This window comes from Aedes aegypti, chromosome 2 (genome assembly GCF_002204515.2).
Source record: "Aedes aegypti strain LVP_AGWG chromosome 2, AaegL5.0 Primary Assembly, whole genome shotgun sequence".
Lineage (NCBI taxonomy): Eukaryota > Metazoa > Arthropoda > Insecta > Diptera > Culicidae > Aedes > Aedes aegypti.
In genome coordinates this window covers 85462079-85484761 of record NC_035108.1, presented here as the reverse complement: position 1 = coordinate 85484761, position 22683 = coordinate 85462079, and the positions used below count along the sequence as shown (strand labels likewise).

Sequence of the window (22683 nt, the reverse complement as noted above, 5' to 3'; positions counted from 1 at the left end):
TTTTCTGGACCACCAAAAATAAACATTTTACCATCGAAAATATTATGAACTTCATTGATAATTATTGTACTATACATAAAGTTTGAATTCTGTGACAAATTGAGCAAACAAATTGCCGTACAAGTTGGAAAACTTGCATGCAAGTTGGCAGAAACAGTCAAATTTAGCATTTTCAACAGTCAATATCTCAAAAACTAGACGTGCCATGATGTTTCTGAAAACGGCAATGGACTCAGCAACCCTTAATTTAGTAAATAGCGGTATTTTAGTTCTTGAGACAATACCGTGTAGTGTAGTGTAGTGTAGTGTTATATGCAAAGAATAATAAAATCAGAATTTCATACAACCTTGACGACATGTAGCTCATAATTGTGACACGATTGACAACATTGGCATCGGCATCAGATTCAGCAAACTGAAATTTACTAGAGACACACAATTTGATCCTTGGAACACGTAAAACTGTTATTTTTGTAACACTTTGTTAGTAATAATATAGGGGAACTAAGTTTTTTCGGCAGTTTTGTTCACTTCGGTCATGGAGGTTTTTGTGGATCAAATCTTCTGAAAGTATGCAGTAAGGTACCGTGGGGTAAGTGGATACAGGAAAATCAATAGTCAACTTCATTGTTATGTACAGCTAACGTGAATAATGTAATTCAAACTTTTTTCTATGGATAACAAAAGAGGGACTAATATACTTCAAATTGTCACATATTTCGATTTTTTCTGATTCTTATGTATTGAGTATGAGGGATTTGAAAATTTGCGCCAAATGATGCACCTGCCCCACCATGGTGGGGTAAGTGGATCACCAATAAAAAAAATCTGTTCTCAAAACAAATGTGGTGTAATTATGTATAGTAAGAATTATATTACTCACGTTATTATTTTTAGTGCTAGTTTTGTTGCATTTTGATACTTTAAAAATAAAAAAGTAGCTTTATTTTATCAAAACATTATAAAACATAGTCATACATGTTTCACACTAATTCGAACAAAAAATAGCATTGTAACTAGAATAATTTGGAAAAAATTCATCCATTTATACATAAAAGTTGTACAGAAGTATTGTAGGATTATTCCTAATGATGTTTTCAAAAAATATTCGTTGTTTAAAAATATGAGTTACATTTACTTTTTTTAACAAACTGAAATCATTTTATTCTATTTATGATTATATTTGTATCATCTGTCTAGAATAGTTTATATGGTCAAATTAAGTACGACAATAAGCTTTCAATTGTATATTTTGCTCTTTTGCTTAGATAATCCACGAAAAGTTTTGATTGAATTTTGCAATATTCATTCTTTTATATATTTTTATACCAGAGAGATGAAAAAAAACTTTTAGATGGATTAATTCAAATTTTCTATGGTCAATTTGACAAATTTAAGCTAGGAATGCAAAAAGTTGAAGGGAAACAACATTTGCGGATATTAAAACTCATTCAAGTTCTCGTAAGCAGTCTGCCAATAAATGATAATAATAATTGATCCACTTACCCCACACCTTCTAAAAGTAGGGGTAAGTGTACCATGTCCAATATATTGGTGATTATTCATAAAAATCACATATTTTTCATTGTGATTCATTCAATAAGAACTGAAATGCTCACCACGTGTTGAAAAAACTACTATTATTCGATTTAAGACAGAGATACAATGATTTTTTTACTGATGAACAACAATTTTAAAATTAATTTATTTTTGCAGGTGAAAAGTTTGATTGTGTTGGTGTACGTGTAGTACCAGTTTTGCAATAGTATTAGTGTGGACGTAAGAATATAACCTAAAACGAAGCAATGGTGCAAAAACATTCAACATATTCAAGTAATTATGCTTAATATGGACAAATGATCCACTTACCCCACTGATACACTTCCCCCACTGTACCTTATATGCTATATAAAGTGTCGATGCTTTTCAGTCTAAAAGCTTACCCTATGACGCAGAAAACTAAGCTGCCGAACATACAAGAAGTTACCCTACCCTACGCCATGCTATTTAAAAACCTCGAATATATTAAATATCCATAAATATTTGATTGTTTATTCAAAATCTATAAAAACAAGTAGAAAAATTAAACTAAGGCCATTTAATTTTACACATTGTACTTAGCTTTACAAAGTGTCCGTCAATTATCCGAACAACAAAATATAGGAAAGATGATCTCGCATTGATTATGTTAAAAAATCAATGGCCATGTACCTTTTTTAATACATCTATATGGTAACACAAAATGGAATTTTAAATAATTTCGAAATGATTGCTTCTTATTGAAACAGGCAAATTTAATTTTTTCGGAGACGTTGTTGCTGAGAGCCGCTAGTGTTTTCTCTTTAAAATCTAAAATAGATAAATTCAAATATCCTATAAATATTTCAAGTAACCTACACCATATTGGCTTCAAGAAAGGCTGGAAATAGAAAACTATACGATCCAAATCTTGTGAGTTCTATCAACATTTCTCTTCCGTCATATTACTCGGAAAACAGCTCTCTTTAATACCATTCAACACATTTGGCTTGGTTTTACAAATATTTAAAATCGGAAATATATCAAACTTACTGCTTAACAATATAATAGACCGATGTATTGAACCATGCAAGAATACTGAATTGATTCCGATTGATTACTCAGAGTCATGCCTTCAAAGTTTGTACGGATAATTTGCGGGCACCCTGTATGGTGTTACATTGTAAAACCTAAAGAGAAAAAAAAATCCGTTGCTTCAAACACTGCTGACAAAAGCATAAAACAACGATCTTTCAGCCTGTAAGAACATGCATAAATACACATGGAGCTGAATTTTAACATATAAATATTAAAATCCAAATAAAATTCCACCATCCGGCTGTTGGAGTAAATGCAACCCTTGTGCAACGAATACCGCAGTGGATGTCCAAATTAGGAAAACGTAAATAATCTGACAAGGAATTTCACACTACCCCGGTCACATAATGAGCGAGAAGCGAGATAATTTATGCGCGATGCACTTGAGCTGCGCGATCGTAACAATTAATCATTGGCTCATTTGGTCATAGTGCCATTGTGAGTCGATGTGATACCCCACCACCCACTACATCTCCCACCACCCTCTGAAGCGTCGTTAGCTCCATTGTTGTCTTTCGCAGTGTGGTGCGATTTCTGCTTTTGCTTATCCGAAGCACTTCCTAGAATAATGAATTACTTGGCTGCAACTCGAGCGTCTTTGCTCCTAGACCACGACAGTCTCCACTTTTTTCCAGGTGCCTTGGACGGTTCTTTTACACTTCGAAGCACATTCTCGAAACGACGACGACGCTACGTGACCTTTCGAAAAAAAAATTCCTGATGCCATTTTTTTTTTTCTTGCCGCGCACTGCCATTTGACAGTCACCACAATTCCAATTCCCCGTACAAATTTGGAATAATATTGGCAGACGCTGATATGTTTGCAGCAGCAACAACACAAAGACTCATGAGGATGAGAAGCCAAGAGCGTGGCGAAGAATTTTTGTCGTTCTAATTATCGGTAGACGGACCGGTGTGGGAGCGGTTTTGCGCGGTGGTCCACTTGAAGCTTGAATCAATGTTTGTCGGCAAATATTTGCTACAAATCAAACAGTTGGAGCTTTTTTGGGAAACGGGGATTTTTTGGAGAAGCAAGTACTAGAGTAATCACACAACTGTGATTGAGGGTTATTCATCATGTGAAAATGGCAACTTTGGCAAAGAAAGCTATCAGTTAATAAGTGTGGAAGTGCTCATTAAACACTAAGCTGAGAAGCAGGCTCTGTCCCAGTGAGGACGTAAGAAAAGAAGAATTTACATTGTCTATGAAGCCTTATCGCATAGCACATACCCAACGAACCGCCTAGATCTTCCGTGAGCGCCTTATGCTATCAGATTACCTTAAACATCGCCACGATGCACTCCATTCTCGAGTTCACATATGTTTGGATGCGGAATCGTGAGTTATGGGGTATCATTGCACATGAGCTCGACAAAGCAAAACGAAGTTCCTCCCCAGATTACTCCATCCAACGGCTGCTGCTTGGGTAGTGCTATTGTAATAAAGATCACCATCTCCGGTGGGGAATACCTGCCGCCTCCAGTTGCTATTAATTCAGGTGGTGGAAACGCGTCTCGCCGTCGTCGTCGTCAGCGATGTCGTTGGCGACGCCGCCGTTGTCAATGTCGCGGTCATGGCATCTACTTCCACCATCAGAGAAATACACTGTGCTAATGCTGCTGCTGTGGTGACGGATTGGCTTACCGACTGATAAATGCATGGAGCTCCCATGAATCGCACATCCACTTAGGTAGAGCACTGGTTCAATGGAAATCAGCAACTGGATATCTATAGAGCTAACTGCTCTGCTCGTCGTCGTCGTTGGCAGACTGCACGGGGCGAGCTGACATTGACAGTGACCCTCGCGGAGCTATTTGTGCTTTTATTGGTAGGATTTCTGGTTCTGATGGCGGAGCGGAGCTGCTGTGGTGAACGATATGGATTTGCATAAATGCCGACGCGGATAGTTGCGGAGATAAATATCTGCGAGCGAATCTCGTACATCAATTGCTAATGAAGTGAATCTTAACTGGAAGATGTGGCGATGCTGATGCAAAACCATTATCACACATGACCACTAATTAGAATTTGGAATTTGCATATTCTTGCAGAAAAAGTATCGTTCGTTCTGTGCTATGACAAGCGTTATGTAGTGAATAGAGAAAAAAAATCATGGAGAATCATTAAGCTTTTAAGAAATCTACGAACAAATTTATCCATTGTGGAGATAAAATCGATGGTGTTGCCGACATATGATAAGCCCAATGGCATGAAGAATGTGTTTTGACAAAATTCAGTGGTGAGCACTGTAGCGCGGGAGGTAATATATACTGCTCAAAGTCGATAAACAGTTGATATGAACGAAAATTGCTGCCAGAAGCTGGATGTTAGTATCTTAAAATAAAGAGTACTACGAGAAAGCGCGACCAGCCGTAATAATAACTCACCTCTGATAGGAAAAGCAGTATGAATAAATTGTCATTACTGAGGCATAGAATAGCATAGCATAGCATGCTCTACATCGTTTCCGAAGAATAGTGTGCTAGAACATTTTTTTAAATCAAATTTTGCATGCCCTTATACGTACCGGCCTTCAGGAATACCTGCAGGACTTCTTCCAAGAATACTTAATGAAATACCTCTAGGAAAGCCTCCAGGACTTCCTCCAGGAATACCACCAGGAATTTCTCCAAGAATACCTCCAGAGATTCCTCCAGGACTACCTCCTTCAGAGATTCCTTGAGGAAAATTTCCATGAATTACTTAAAGAATATTTTCAAGGATTGATTTTTCAATGCCGTAAAAATAACTGTCTTTACCAAGGCATAGAAATGCATGCTCTACATCGTTTCCGAAGAATACTGTGCTAGAACATTCTTTTAAGGTGAAGATGAATCTAAGCCAAACTTCAAATTTTCAAGAGCACGGATCTGGAGAACCAAACATCCGTTAGAGCTGAACACTTAATCGATTGGTCACCACCAGCTAGTGACCAATCGATTAAGTTTTCAGCTTAAACGGATGTTTGGTTCTCCAGATCCGTGTTTTTGAAAATTTGAAGTTTGGCTTCGATTCATCTTCACCTTAAATCAAATTTTGCTTTCCCTCATAAGTACCGGCCTCCAGGAATACCTGCAGGACTTCTTCCAGGAATACATCATAAAATACCTCTAGGAATTCCTCCAGGAATACCTCTAGGACTTCCTCCAGAAATACCTCCAGGAATTTCTACAAGAATACCTCCAGAGATTCCTCCAGGACTACTTCCAGAGATTCCTCCAGGACTACCTCAAGGAATTCCTCGAGGTTCATCTATAGGGATTCCTCCAAGAATTCCTCCAGAAATACCTCCAGGAACACCTCCAATTGATACAGGAATCCCTCCAAAAGCTTCTCCAAGAATATCTTTAAAAACTCCACCGGTATCTCAGAAGATCTCTCCTAGAACACCTCCAGGAATTCCTCCAAGAATCCATCCAGGAATACCTCCAGGGCTTCCACTAGGAATACCTTCAGGGTTTCCTCAAGGAATACCTCCAGAGATTCCTTCAGGACAACCTTCAGAGATTCCTTGAAGAAAATTCTCATGAATTACTTAAGGAATATGATATGAATTTCATCAAAAGCCTGAGACTGTTAAAATAAATGTTGTACCTACATATATCATCGGATTTCCTTTGGAAATAAATTATGGCCACTCTGCAGAAAACCTGCTCTAAAAAAATATAAATATAAATATGATATCATATTTATTTTAAGACAGGTTTAAAATATATCAGCCATTTCATGAAAAACCGATCTAATGGGTCACCGAATTCCGTGAAAATTTGCTATTGTTCCGTATCCGAAATAAGGATACACGTGTTTTTGGATTTTTTTTTTATTAGGGTGACCATTTCCGAAATAGGGTGACCAAAAAAATCGAGATTTTACAAAATTTTTATTTTTTTAAAAATTATAACTTTTGAATCGCTTTGTTTTATGTTTTGAGATACAGTGGGATTTCGTTTTTGGCATGCTCCGTTTTTGGCATGCTCCGTTTTGGGCATGCAATATTTTTGGCACCTCCCGATTTTGGCAACAAAAAGGATCCGTTTTTGGCTACATTTTTGAATAATATTAAAAAATTTAATTGTTTGTAAATATTAACGTGTCTGTTGCTTTAGTTATTTGAATAACAGGTCAAATACAAACCGATTTCATTTCAGAGCTTCAATGTCGTCGATATTCCACTAAATCTCACCAACTACTAAGGGCTCCCATACGAGCTTATTTGCTCCAGGATGTAAATTGGCTATGCATTCGCAACGTTTCATAAGACCATTAATCTCCAACAAAATCTTGAGATCAATCTCTTTTCATAGGCATTCATACTAAGTGGCCAGCCCACTTAAGTCTGCCAGTAGGTGATACACTAAAAAAAAACACTTTTCTTCAGATTTGAAACAGCTTGTTTGAACAAAGTACAAGCATCGACAAGAGAAAAAGAAAGTCTATTACTCACACAGAGTTATATAAATTTCATATCGCCTTATTCGCTCACTGTTCTTGTTATTATGAAGTTACATACTTTGCGAAAACGCACCGCATAAATAGATACAAGTACAGCAAGCTTTTAGAGAATTTCATTAAATAAATTGCGTTATTTTAGTGAATTGCAGAAATATGTTGCAAAAATAGTCCATATTTTACTATATTGTACATTGTGTTTTTAAGAATTCCGGCACTACAACAAATGCGAACACAGTACAAACTACACTTTATTCTCAATAATGCCGTTGAATCGTGCGAGAAATACGATTGATAATGTTTTACCTTTTTTCTGTGATTTCTGTGATATTAGTATGTATATTGATCCTTCTGCGTCAACTATTCAGAGCTCTGATCCCTCTTTGTTAGAGATTCTGTAAGACGTTAGATTTGTTAAGAGACGATTATGAAATCTAATTGGTGGTTATGTCCAAAATCTGATAATTTCTAATAAACTCTTACGATTTCTAGGGTGTCCTGTAAATTCCTAGCAGGTAAAGGTGTATTTCAAGTGGTTTTTGAATATTTCTGGCGAAATCTTGGGGATTTTGAAAAAAATTCCAGAGGAAATTGAAAAGTAGTAATAGTAGCGTAAGAAATTATTCTAAATTTTCATCGGAGACTTGAGAATTTTTAGCAATACCGCAGCAGAATCCCAAGATGTTAATTCCTAGTAAATTCTTCCAGAGAATTTTAGGTGAGATCCTACGGATTTCTAGCTAGATGCTTCGAAGCCTTAGCATTTTTCTGTAGATTCTTTACGTGCACTTGAAGATTCTGATCAGGCACTTGAGGTTCGATAACAGGATCCTGTAAATTTCCATCGATTTCATAAGGTAGGTGTAAAACATATATCAAGCTCAATTAAAACTCATTTTAAGTTAAAATGACAAGAAGCTTGTTTGTGTATTCTACAAAATTACATCATGAGATGTAATTGTTTATGTTTGCCCTTTTGACTGCAATCAATCATTATGAATTCTATACTTTATCATAAAAATAAATTGAAGGAGCATTTCCAAACTTGCTCCAAGCAAAAAAGCTCATGCCACTTAGGAATACCCAGCGCTTTTGTTTTGATAATAGTCTGTGTAACAGTATAGCAATACGTTTAATTTTTTGGTATCCTTACAAAGTTTTAAGAAAATAACCAGTTTTTGAATAAAGGTCACTTATGCGGTTATTGATTTTACATAGCCCTCCCATACAAATATAAATATGAAACTACTTCTAAAAAACCCATTAAAGACGTTGAGGCGTAAACAATATGTAGAACGGTTGCCACAATTAATATTACAGGGCTATTGATTTATACCATACTACCTACAATCCTACGGAAAACTGCTTCGAAGTGAGCCGTTCCGACGTCTCGATGCCATATGTTTCCATTAGAATGATGTAATAACATTCTTATGATGTTTTTAAAACCAACAGTAGAAAAACAAAATTTAAAATATGGATTCCAACTTTGGCACTGTTCCGTTTTTGGCAACTGAAAATATCGACTTTGTTGTCAAAAACGGAATCCCACTGTACATAAAAAAATATAATAAAATCTTGTTTTTAGGAAATATTTATAATTTTTCATGTAATTTTTTTTTCAGAGTTTTATATTTTTTTATGCAAAGTTGAAATACCGAAAAGTTAATACAGTAAAACCTCCATGAGTCGATGTTCCATGACTCGATATCAACTTATAGAACTATACTAAAAACAAAATTTCATGGTTACTATGATGGCCCGCTCAAACAGCTTTCCAAGGAATTTGTTTCCATGGCTCGATATTTCCATGAGTCGATGGTCCCTTAAGATATTGACTCATGGAGGTTTCACTATAATTGTCCCATTTGAGCCCTACCGGAATCGATGTCGGAACATCCGGATAGGGCCATGTCTTGTTATTGATCCATGGCACCATGTCTATTGAAAACCCATGAACTTCAAGCCGTCGAATGCTACTAATATGTAAAATTCCTTAAGGGTTTCCTTAGGTTACCTATCGGAACCTCTTCCAGATGACCATGTGGCCACAATAATTGAATATGATCCAAAGCTGCTTCGGATAGTATTTTAATATCTAAATTTCCATCATATAATGTTTTAATCGATGTTAAAGAGTGATTCAATGTATTTATTATAGAGAATAATATTTTGGGTGCCTTAGGTACCTCACGCGACTTTGGCCCTATTTTAAAACAACTCCAATTTTCAAAATCATTCAAAATTTTTTGGAAACTTTATTAGAGTCCCGATCTAATCGTGATGAAATCCTCAAAATCGATTGAGAGTTGACAAAGTTATTGCAAGTTAACGAAAAAATTGGTCGATTTTTCATGCTGGTACTGTAAAGGTTAATGACGGATTCCATGTCAAATCGGTCAGTCACAGAACTCGACCATCTTCGATTTGGATTAAATTTTGTACATATTTTTAGTATGGTAGAATAAGTGTTTTACATAGAAAAATTGATCATTTTTGAAAATGGCCTATACATTTTTGCATACAACTTATTTGAAAAATTCTAACTCCGAAACTGTTGATTTTAGAGAACAATGTTTTATGAAGAAGTTGTAGTGAACCGTTTGGACTATTAGAAAAAAAAATATACACTGCAAAATATTTTATTTATTTTCATAGAAAAATCAAAAATAAAACTTGAATTTTAAATTACACAAAAACCCCATTTTCAATATTTTTTAAATTTTTACCATAGAATCTTGATAGTAAACAGATGTTTTGGGCAAAGTATCATAATGGAGATATTTTAAATAAAAAAGTTTTTCTAAGAACAACTTTCGATCGTTTTTCATAAAATTGATTTTTTGTCAAAATAAATACGTTCTGATGATACAGTAAGTATCTTGAAATGATCCTAAGCCATAATGATGATATGAATAATTTCTCTAGAAGTAGCCATTTTCGAATTATATCAAGTTTAATACAAAAAATATTGTTTAAATATAAAAATCGACCATTTTCATAAGTTATTCGCGTTTCTCCCTTAATAATAATACGTTTTCAAGGGTAAAGACCATATTTCTTTCCACTTACTTATTTTCCTTGATGGAGAATCGCGAATAACTAATGAAAATGGCCTACTTTAATATATAAATAATATTTTTTTCATTAAACTCGATAAAATTCGAAAATTGCTATCTCTAGAGAATTTATTCAAATAATCATCATGGCTTAGAACCATTTCAAGATACCTACCGTATCATCAGAACGCATTTATTTTGACAAAAAATCAAAATTCTTAAAATCGACCAAAAGTTGTTCTTAGAATAACTTTTTCATTAAAAATGTCTACATCCTAAAACTTTGTCCCAAATATCTATTTGCTATCAAGATTCTATGGTGAAAATTAGAAAATATTAAAAATGGGTTTTTTGTGTAATTTAATATTTAAGATTTATTTTTGATTTTTTTATGAAAATAAATAAAATATTTTTTCAGCGTATTTTTTTTTCTTATAGTGAAAAGTTCACTACAACTTCTTCATAGAACATTTTTCTCTAAAATCAACAGTTTCGGAGTTAGAGTTTTTCAAAAAAGTTGCATGCAAAAATATATAGGACATTTTCAAAAGTCATACTTGAGTCAAAATGATCAATTTTTCTATGGAAAACACTACCAAAAACATGTGCATAATTTAATCCAAATCTAAGACTATCGAGCACGATTTTTATTTTTTTTTTTTTTTGACACATTCTGGGTGAATTCGTCTATTGTAATTTGTCATTTTTTGGGCTTATATCGACTCCTAGTACAAATCGCGATAATTTCGAGAAATTTCAACGAATCGTTATGGAAAATTTATTTCTTCTTCTTTTTCTTCTCCTTGTTCTTCTTCTTCATCATCTTCTTCCTGGCGAAACGTTACAACTGGGACACAGAGCCTGTTTCTCAGCTTAGTGTTGCTATAAGCGCTTCCACAGTTCCGGGTCAATTTAGGGATAGGATGGAAATGTTGATACTTCATGTGAAGCCGCACTTCTTCTGCACTTCCACAAGAAAACATTGAGAGTTTGGATATGGTAAAGATTTGGGATGTAATTTAAAATTAATGTATGAGCGTGTACATAGATGACCGATGAATAGTATCCGTCAATCGCTCTGAATGAAATCTTTTTTACTCGACTTGAATAAACAGTTTGCTCATTTCAACATAATGATAAAAATCTTATTCCAGAATTGTAATTCTTACTATTATTTTTATTTGGAACAGGGAAAACCCCCGAACCTCTTCTCCAAAGGGCATAATTCTTGAATTTTAGGGCTAATGGATGATTAATGAGAACATCAGTAAAGCATACTTAGTTTTGATGATTCAATCATAAATCGTTCAAATGGCTCAAGTGTTCATTGTATTGAAGATAACTTTTAGATTATTTTAGGTTAATTTCAAAATCAACTATATTAGTGAAATGAATATTTTATAAATCATAAACCAAGTATTCTTTCAGATGATCAGAAGATTTTTAAAATGAAGAATATTTTTATTTGAATTATTCACAATAAAACTTAATGGATTGGTCAAGCTTTGATAAAGGTCATAATGAAAATAGGATAAGTTCAGATGGAATTAAAATCGTTACTTGGGTATAGCGCATCGAAGCACAGATCAAGCATCAGCGACAGTTCGACCAGCCGTACTACAGCTATCTTGACTGTAAAACAACATTAATGCAGACCAAAAAAACCAAGCCCTTCAAAGTGCCCCCATGTAGTGAAAGCGGCATTCAAGTTCGACTGTCTTCAAAACACTGCACCGCACAAATACTGCATTACAAAACACCACAACAAAAACCCGGTATGGGTGGATACCCTTGCCCAGAAAAAAAAACGACTATACCACCTCGTTGTTCCATTGATAGGTAAATAGGTATCACCGAAATAACGAAAAAAAAAAGAACATCAACCTCGAACCGTTAATTTGCGCAGTGGTGCTAACCATTGATGTTTCAATGTCATTTCTTTTATTTTCATCTCAAACGTCTTTTGAACCGTACCGTGACGTGGAACGGGTGCGACTGATACGTGCTGCTGTGCCGTTCGACGCATAACTGTCCCATGTCCCGAAAAAGGCTGATGACAAAATAGCATAGCATACACTTGCTGTACATGTCAATGGTTGCTACTTTGTGATTGATCAGAACTGGAAAGAATTGCACTTCGATCCAAACGACTAAGGGTTGGAACTTTCCGTTTACTCTCGAAGAGCACATTTCAGCAGCTCTCATATTATTGATCAATAACGGCACCGGCCCAGTCCTAACAGTCAGTTGGGATGGGCCAGGAATGTTAGTGTGGTATAATTATTGCTTCTAGAGATCGAGAATACCTCTGCATCTCCACAATCACCACGGAAAAGATTTTGATTAGAGAGGAAAGAAAAAATTTGGAAGTCACCTTTGGTAGGTGATGCGATTCATCGACAAGGAAAAAAATATTACTCTTACTTAAAATTAGTTATGAATTGTTTGTCTCGCTGTAAAAAGATGTTGTTAGAAGATTACAAAAAAAAACGTCAACATTCATAATGTCGACGATTTCGAAGATTGCTCTTAGTAATCACGAAAAAAGAATGGTATGTCCATTATAAAATTATATATAACTGGAATAAGGGTTTATCCCGACACTTGTGGTAACAAACCATCCATAGTTTGTTTAAAAAGTACATAAACGTAACGTTGATACGTAAAAATGTGTTATCATAAGTATGAAACTAGCTCACCAGTAGGTAATTCATCCTAGATTAAACACGAAATTTGAGAATAAACTTTTAGAGTCGCTTCCCCTATCCGATAGTACAAATATGCATATAACAAGTACTGCCTTGTTTCTTACCTTCTGCAAAAAAAACGCTCAGAAAGGTGCCAATGATGAATGGTAAACATTTGCAACCGAAATCGCTTGTACTGGTCGTGGCCCGGTCATTGGTACCCCGTTTCGCGAGAAACCAACGAGACATTGATTTTTCTTATTCACCACAAATCCAGCTACCAATCAAGGGAACCCTACCAGAAAAGATTCCAGTTCAAACTAAACCGCCGTTAGTTTGATCCGACTCTGTGCGATCTTGAGTGATCGACCCCGAACGAACTCAGCCTGAAGGCGATACTCCCCTTGGGTGGGCGTTATGTAAATCCCGCATCAGTCGCAAAAAAGAACTGTTACACTTTTACTTTCCGCGATAATTCCGGCGATGGTCATCAGCCGACTACGCGGCGGTGGACTGTTTTCGATCTTTTACCTGATTTACCCGTATTCAGGTTGGAGTACATTGACACACTTTTGGGTTTGCGCATGCTGCATTCTGTCGCTGACACTGACTGGCAACTGTGTGTATATCAACTGAGTAAATACCGGTCAAAATCAACGGCTTTTGCCGGGCGAATGCGTCGCGCGCTGAAGGCGTCGCGATGATGTAATGAGGGAAAGATTTCAATGCCAAGTTTTGTGTGCCGTGGAACGAGGTAGCTTTGATAGTTTTGCTGAAGGAGATTTGATATTTCTTAATTTTGTTTTAAAAATTTTCATAATAGATCCCCGAGTCCCAGACACATAAGCCACTAAATTCATTGTTAAAAAATATTGCTTTTATGTGATCCTGTCACTCATTTATGATAAATGTTATCATTTTTGTAGCGTACAAAAGTAAACTTTAAAATATAAATACGAATGTCAACATAGGATCCTTCCTTAGCCTAGTGGTTAGAATTCGCGGCTACAAAGCAAAGTCATGCTGAAGGTGTCTGGGTTCGATTCCCGGTCGGTCCAGGATATTTTCGTAATGTAAATTTCCTTGACTTCCCTGAGCATAGAGTATCATCGTACCTGCCACACGATGTACGAATACAAAAATGGCAACTTTGGCAAAGAAAGCTCTCAGTTAATAACTTTGGAAGTGCTCATAAGACTAAGCTGAGAAGCAGACTCCGTTCCAGTGAGGACATGCCAAGAAGAATGAGAAGAAGAAAAGTGTTTGAGTTGTAATAAACATGACAAACACCAATATAATTAGAAGAATTTATTTAAAATATACATATTTCTAAATTGTCATCGAATGATATCAATTGAAATTGATTTCTCATGTTGACTCAACATGAATCAATCGTTTATGGATTACAGTGGGATTCCGTTTTTTGCATGCTCTATCTTTGTCATCCCATATTTTGGCAATAAAAAGTATCCATTTTCGGCAACATACTTGAATACGATTATAATTTGTATTTTATAGTGAATATCTTAATTTTGTCTGGGTTTCAAACCACGAATGATGAAACGAGTTCTCCAAGGTTGGTCACAAACAATTGGTTTTTGATCAATCTGACAAGTTGATCCCGTAGTGGCCATCCTGAAATAGGTCCATAAGTTGTAGGATGCGGCTTATTTTTTGAAAGTTCTTAAAGCCGAAAGTTCGTGCGCTTTTAAATTGAAATCACATAAAAAAGGAAACCTCCAATTTTTTGCCAAAAATACTAAGATTTAGAGCTGGTGCAAGCAACTGGAAGGTGAATTTTCATGTTATAAAATGTGACCTTCAGTGAAGTCTTCATAACTTTGTTATTTTCTAACCAATTTAGAAGCTCTTAGCATCATTCTCTTCAAAAATAAATGTATGAAAAAATTTAAGAACATCAAATTTGTCAACAATCATAACTAGTCTTAGTTCAAAGTAATTTCTTTCAAAATTTTGCCCTTTTTACTTTAAAAAAATTTTTGTTCGACAATAATTTCATGAATAATCATCAGATTCCAAATTTTTTTAGATGCTTTTGAAGTAAATTTAACAATTTTAAAATTGTGGGTACAACAAATTAATTTCAAAAATAGTTTTGACTTACTTATTTGACAAAAACTAGCCAAAACAAGGATTTTAAACGGATAACATAATATTTTTTCAATGTTTTGTAAGCTAAACGTTACTACTTAAGCTGAAACTGGTTTATCTCAGTTAAACATTCAAAAAGGTTTTAGAAGCAAGTTTTTACAAATCTTATAACAATTTGTTTTTGTAATTATTTGAAATATATGCGGTTTTTAACTCGAAATTAAAACAATATCAAATATTCTTCATGTTTTTCATAAATTTATGTTTTAATGCTAAAAGATTCAAATTTTTTATAAAATAACGAAAATAAAGTCTGCCAAACGTATCGCATCCGGCCCTCAAAGATCCTGAAGACCCTACTCAAAGCTGGCCTTTCTCTGCTCTACCAATATAATGTTTTAACAACCCAAAGCTACAAACTGCAACTTTAAATTTTAATTTCAAACTTTTACTTATATTTTGAAAATTCTTCACATATTTTCCCGTTTAATTTTTTTTTCGATTTATTTTTCAATCATTCAAAAATTTCATTTAAAATAAATTGCTGACATTCTCACTAAATTCAAATGTGGATTCTCACAGACTTCTGAGCAAGAATTTTATTCCTGAGTAAGATTATGACAAATATTAGGCAGATGTTGAAGCAGAATAATGCAATTTCAGACAGGATTCTCACATAAATTTTACGGAAAATTTGGACAGTTTTCCCACAAAATGTTGGGCAAGATTGTCACATAATGCTAAGTAAGATTTTTCAAAATCCTATCCATCATCGAATGTGAGACATTATCTCGAGAAAGGTTTTCACAAAATTCCTAGTGAAATTCGTGTAGAATCCTCTGCAGGAGAGACTTCCTTAGGTTACAGCACAGCATTTCAAAATCAGTCTTGATGAGGTTCTGTGGGAATCCTTAGGACAATTTTCACAGAATCCTATGCAGGATCTGGGAATCAATATATAAAATGGTCCTGTGCCAGATTAATGATAAAATATTATAAAAATTTCTTAAATAAATCTTTCTAAAATTATGTCAGAAATTTTCATGAGATTTAATTTAATGTTTCTAAGGATCTTGAACAAAATACTCAGGTTTCAGGACAGATTTTATTTAAAAAAAATGAAACTAGATGCTGATGAAATCCTTAGCGTAATTCTCATAGAAGCTGGCAAGATTATCACAGAAACAAATATAAATGTTCAAGATTTTTTTATTATTCTTATTTGGTTTTAATTTAGAAAAAAATGAAATTATAACACTGAAAAAATTGGCCCGCCACACAATATCGTGCCTAAGATTCGGCCCAAGATTCAAAAAGGTTGGGAAGGTTTGTCCTAAACAGATTACTTCGGAAGCCTGGTTTAAATTTCTATGAAATTCATTCTGGGTGTTCTTAAAAAAATTCTCGATTATTTAGGGTAAGTGTTCCCTTAGTTGTGGGTGTTCCTATAGTTGTGGTAGTGCCGTTTTCACTGATTTTATTATATTAGCCACCGAACCGACACTGTTAATCGACGTATTGACTTGTTGATACACGGAATAGTTGAAAAGAGCGTTCTAATTGCTTAAAAACTGATGAAATATCACTAAAATTGCTCAAACTTTTCTTGTTTGTACCGATAGTTGCGGTAAAGTGTTCCTATAGTGGAGGATATATAATACATAAGAAAACAACGGATACCGCAACTATAGGAACACAAATTAAAAATTTACCGCAACTAAAGGAACAGTGTACCAATAGTGGAGGTATTATTTTTCACTGACATGCCGTGGATTACTGCGATGAAGTCATTTTTCTCATTAAGTCAATGATTGTTACTTCCCGTTACAACATTAACATGTACATTAATTGCGCTATCTATCGGCCTAAAGACACTTTCAGCCTAACAACCTTCTCAGCCTAACAGCATTCGGCCTGTCGGAATAGAAACCAGTCTTACATTGGGTATCGTTTTTGGTTACTGAAAATTTAGAATTTTTAAGCAAAAACGGAATCCCACTATATAAATATGAATATTCCGAACAATATTGATTGAATTTGTATCAACGCTAGAGAGATTTGAGACCGAATTCATGTTCTCCTATAATAAGGCTGTCAAGGATAGCATAGACTGAACTGATAAGAATTGTAACTTCGATCCAAATGAATAAGGGATGAGGTTTTCCGCTTACTCTCGAAGTGCACATTTTAGCTAATCTCATATTATTGATCAAAAACGACGCCGACCAAGTCCTTACAGTCAGTTGGGATGGGGAAGGAATGTTTGTGTGTAATAATTGTTGCTTCTAGAGACCGAGAATACCTCTGCATCTCCACAATCGCCACGGATGTTGATTAGTACGGGAGGAAAGAGATCTGGATGTACGCGTTTGGTCGGTGATGCAAACCATGGATGAGGGGGGAAAGTAAGATTCTTTCTTAAAACTAGTTTTGCATTTTCATCTCTCTGTGAAGATATTAGTAGAAGAATAAAAAAGCACGTCGACATTCATAATGTCAAACAATCCACCCTCGACTAAGCACGAATATCTTTTCGCACTCACACAACGCGAATATGATATATTTTGATTCCGTTGCTCGCCCCACAGGAGCACGCAATATAATCAAAAGATCACACACTACTCTCAATAACTAGGCTGTCAAAAATAAGTGGCGTTATCACTTCATTCAATAATAATCGTAGAATAGATAGTTTGTAAGCGATTTTAAAATGTTTCAATCTCATCAGTTTTTAATATTCGATTACAACGTTTCAAATGTTCTCGAGCCCAACGAAAATAATCCTTAAATGAAGCGTCATACTATTACTTACTCTTCACTTCAACGTTCGTTTGTCGAACTTATTATCAATAATTATGTTATTTCGTTTAGTATTACCCACACCATCAAAGACACCCCGTTTTACGGTACGGCTACCAGACCAGCAGTAGTGGTGTGAAGCTGTGAACATCATCATTATCATCAGGACGACCGCAACGCCCGCCGTTTTGCAACGTTTAGCAAATGCTACGGAGAAAGAATCCCACCAACAAACGGGTCTCGAGGTGTGAAACCACGCCACTGACTGGTCCACGGTCAGGCACGTGAGTTGGGTGTCAATCCTAACTGAACCGTGTGTGCCTGGTTGACAGATCAGTAGAAGGTGTGCTGACCGAAACAGAAGTTTAATGTTGGCCGTTCCTTCGCACTGAGAGTGGTTTTAACGGGATCTTGTCAGATGTAGGTGAAGGCGGTCCGTTTCATCTGTTTGTGATGGAATGTCACATGGTAAATGCACGGAGAGTTGTACTATGCCTAGGCGTTTGCGTGGGTAATGACGAGATGAGTTCAGTAAAATTCAAAATTCTTTTTTTTACTGAGGACGTAATGACAAGAAGGGACTGAGTTCCGTTTGACCTAGAAGAAGCAGTAAAATTGAAACTCAACCTAAATTCAATAATATAGTTTTGCGATTAATGAAGAAGATATTTTTCCACAAAACATGTAACTTCATTAAATTGAAATTCCTCAAAAAATATTCTACTTGCTCTCTGGTGATGATCAGATGATTAGAGTTCTTAACAACGCGGATATCGTGATTCACATATCCGCAAGCGAAAATAGGATAAAAAGCGTGTCTCATTAGAACCGAACAAAGGCTTCTCTACGAAGTGCAAAACGATGCCGTCACTATTTCTTGAAACTCGAAATGGTGCGTCATATGTAGCCCCTATCGAGAGGCCATTACTAATGGCACGAACCAATGAAGGACGTTCATTGCCACTCTCTGAACCGGTGACTGACCGATTTCACCATCATCGGTTCAAACGACCCACGCACGCTGTGAAATTAATTGTCAGTGCTTATGTTATCAATGTTCCAGTCTTCAAGGATGCGTGGGATCATTATTTGATCTCGACACCGTGTTTGCTAGCTGATCACATTGTAGTGGACTCATGGAAAATATGTTACCGTGTGGGACCGAAATCCGTATACCTAAGCAGTAAGCCAAATACAAGCCTATGATTAAAATGTGTGGGGTTGTATAGAGAATCGATTAGCTTTTTTCTGTTACCTTAACATCTTTATAGATGTAAATAATCACATCAAGATCTAAAAGTTGAGTAGAAATCATTGAAAAATAGGAATGAAAATGACTTGCCTTGAACCGAAATCCGTACACCTGAATAAGATTGAATCAAAATCCGTACACCTGTGATTCGAAATCCGTACAGCTACTAAAAATTCAAAACCTGGAGGCTAAAGATGGCATTTTTATCTTCTTCTCTCTATTACTGACATTACATACCAAATTGGACAACGCCTCATTTTAAGCTTTGTGTTCTAAGAGCACTTTCATAGTTCGTAATTCTTCGCAAAATAACATTGAGTTCTGTTTGATCCTTCGACCTTGACGCTTACTCCTGGGCAGTGCGTCAAGAAAGCCCGAACAGTCGTCAGTGTTTTTTTCCTTTTCGGGTCGCGCGCCTATTTTTTCTGAGTGCTTTTATATAGCCGAGCAAGTGATTGAAGATGAGAGTGGATTGTGGCTGCTCTGTCAAGGATAACGGATCAATTGGTGAGCTCGTTTCATGCTACTATTTCTAATCTATAAAATATGTATGACTGCACATTTAATCGTTACAATGGTGGAACGTAAATATAAATTTTCAACAAACTATGAATGATTCGTCACTGTGAGTGTCGACACAAACTGATTCATGATTTATTTATGTTTAGCTTTTTTTTTATTTTCAGAACACCCCTTTATTTTTATCTTTATTTTTGTAATTCAAAAAAACTTTGGATGGTTCGACACTACAAGTGTAGACTTTTGAAAGGTTCACTTTATTCAACAAACTTTGGATGGTTCACCACTATAAGTGTCGGCATAAGAATAAGAGTGTTTTATGATGTTCCAACCAATCGAGCTTTTTGTTTCTTTTCAAATAAGTAAAATATAATAACACATGCTTTCGTCCTAATAGCTGTAGGAATGTTACATTTAGGTATTTGTTCAACAAACTTTAAATGGTTTGTCACCTCAAGTGTCGGCATAATTTTCCTCTACATAGAAATTATTCATATCAAATGAAAATATTATGTTTACATATAAGCATGTATATATCTCAGAAATCATTATTTATCATGGTCTAATCGCTTATCAAAGTGAATCCTGTGACCCAACGATCCGCCCCATTAACAAACATCCCTCCCAGTAACTTTTGTGCAGCTGCAGAGGCAAACACGGTCTCCAAATAGCAAAGGTTACACACTAACATTCCTTCCCCCAATTCCACCTGACTGCAAGGACGTGGCCGGCGCCGTTATTGACCCTGTACCTATAAATAGAGGCACTGAATTATGCACATTGAAGAAGATTATGGCCAATCCCAGCCGAACTTCTAGTTGATTCTTTGTGCATTTTCACCGACTTCGGTCAATCACGGAATAGCAACCATTGATATGTGTAGTCATTCTAAATTAATCTAAGCTAAGCGTAATTCTTCGCAAAATAACATATTTTGCATTAGCTTATCGTATACTGTGAATTGTATGTGAATAAATGCAGTGACGTATGAAATTACCTCCCGACGTACGAAATTACCTATACATTAATGCATAAATGAACAGACGTCACCAAAATCGATAGATTTAACATACCTGCTTTTCACCCACCGATAATCCTGCTGCGGCCGTTGCAAGGATCCAGTTCACAATTCCGGCTTCCTCATCGGGTGTGAAAACTGTGGGAGCTTCTTTTTTAGGGCATACCGATTTATAAAAGCATCTCTGACAGTGGTCTTCGGTATACCAAAAGCATCCGCAGCTTTCCGGAACGATTGGCCATTGCGCACTGCTTCAACGGCTTTTTCCAAATCCCCAGCGCTATATTTGGACTTCATTGTATCATGTGTTTTGGCTAGAACATGATGAAATATGTTAAAATTTTCCTGTGTACGAATTTAGATTTAAATTGAAAATATGAATCAAAATCCGTACAGTACAATAAACCTCAAAAATAGTTATTGTACTGGTCAGAAACGGCATATACTACATTGGAATAATAAATACTTACTATTCAAAAACATCATGATAAGCAGCGGGCATAAAAACTTAGGAGTTTCACTGTTAATCTGTTGAAAACTATATCCACTCTTGTTAGCAAATCGCTAAGAAGGCAAACAAACCACACAGCACAATAACAAGCGATCACGTTTTGATTTTTACAATTTTCAAATCATGGCCTACTGATATACAGTTGGCATTAACAGCAACTTATAATCTATTGTAAATAGATGTGTCCATTTGAAACTGCGTATTTAGCCATTTAAATAGCAAACTAATTATAATTAGGTCAAGTGTACGGATTTCGGTTCCTCACGGTAATTACGGTGCGGAACTGTTTTTTATTATAAAGCCTCAAAATACCTCCATCTACTTGATAAGGGGTTGTTAAATACATTGCCATTTTCAAAATATCATAGCACGTCTAGTTTTTGAGATACTGGCTGTTGAAAATTCATTTTACGATTTCAGTCAACTTGCAAGCAAGTTTACCCGCGCGTATGGCGATTTACATGCTTAATTATACACAGAATTCAAACTACATGTGTTAAAGAACAATTCTCCACAAACTTTGTAATGCTTTTGATGCTCAAATGTTATTCAATGATGTTTTGGACAGGTATTGTATCTGGTCATAAAGAAATGAAGAAAATTTGTAAGGAGAGTGTGGGTAATCAAAAAAAATATTTAATCGAAATCGTGCAATTTAAACCAAATGTTTATGAATCTATGACATTTGGTCGAAAGACATTTGGTCGAATGACATTTAGTCGAATGACGTTTGGTCGAAAGTACATTTGGTCGAACGGACATTTCGTCGAATGGACATTTGGTCGAAAAGGTTTAGTCTCAACAGAATGCATATGATATTTGGTCGAATCAACATTTCGTGGAAAGGATTAATCTAAATAGTATGGAAACAAGTTTTACCTGTAGTCTGACTTTCATCTAGAGTAGCCATTTGTCGCTATTACAAGAGTGATCAGCCATTTTACCAACAACCTATATGCGATTAGCAAAATTTTCCCAACATATTGATCAACCTCTTGCGTTTTTGACGTTTCATGCTGCTTTTTTGATCAGGCATGTTTTGCGATTCGAGATAAGCTGATCTTAAATGGAAGCAAGCCAACTTTTGTCGCCTCAGTCAACTCGTCTTCCCTTACCACAATATTAGAATTAGCACAACTTTCAGTTTTAATAATTCAGTGTTTCTACTGCGAACTCTGTTAATCACCCGAGCTCATCAACACTGTCAGCAAAGCCATATATTAGCTTAAGGAATGTTATAAACTGGAATTCACAATAAACCATCACAATTGGCCATAAGTAGAGTAACCGACACCTAACATTCACTTCGCCATGAGGGTTTTCCTTAAAGCGAATTTTTCCTGCCGTTTTAATTCTGATTTGCGCATTCAAAAATCTTACCCGCGTCCGTAAACTTCAAGACCCGGAATTCAAAGAATGATCCCAAGCACTCTCTCTGAATGCTTCCATCAGATGAAAATCAACAGTTCATAATGAAGAACGATGACATTTCAAAAGAATAATAAATAATTAAAACATTATGTTCACATCGTTGAGAAATAAAAAAAACTTGTTAAGCAGTTTTGAAAGAAAGATTATATTTTCAAAGAATAATGAATTAACTAGAGCTAAATATTTTAGCCAATGTACAAAAAAACTACTTCTTAAAAGTTCATTTGAA

The 22683-nt window shown here is 35.5% G+C and overlaps 1 protein-coding gene across 1 annotated transcript in view; it reads left to right on the top strand.

Annotated features, from left to right (window-relative positions):
• The window catches only part of LOC5571808, a 191995-nt gene that overhangs the window by 119988 nt on the left and 49324 nt on the right, over positions 1-22683 (top strand). The gene's annotated exons all lie outside the window — the stretch shown is intronic.